The sequence below is a fragment of the Colobus angolensis genome, unplaced genomic scaffold, assembly GCF_000951035.1.
Source record: "Colobus angolensis palliatus isolate OR3802 unplaced genomic scaffold, Cang.pa_1.0 Scaffold8, whole genome shotgun sequence".
Lineage (NCBI taxonomy): Eukaryota > Metazoa > Chordata > Mammalia > Primates > Cercopithecidae > Colobus > Colobus angolensis.
Genome location: NW_012121820.1, coordinates 7,648,430 through 7,648,768, shown reverse-complemented (window position 1 = coordinate 7,648,768; position 339 = coordinate 7,648,430).

Genomic DNA, 339 nt, shown 5'->3' with positions numbered 1-339 from the left:
AAAAAAAAAAAAAAAAAAAAGACTCAACCCTAATCTTGGCCTTTGCCACAGTGTCACAAGATTGCAGAATGTCATGGTAGAGATGGAACAGCCTCATCATGAAACTGAAGAGGAGCCCAAGGCCCAGAGGGGGAAAGCTAATAGCCCAAGGTCTCATGACTCCTTGGAAACATATCAGAACCCTCCCATCATAAAGACAAGCAGGCAAATCCTTGTATTCTGCCCGTGAATCCAGGATTTATTCCTCCAGAGTGTGCAGTCTAGTTCTGGTCTCAGCTTTATTTTTTTGTTTTCTCTTTAAAATTTGTTTTGTCTTTTAAAACATTTTTGTTGTTGTTG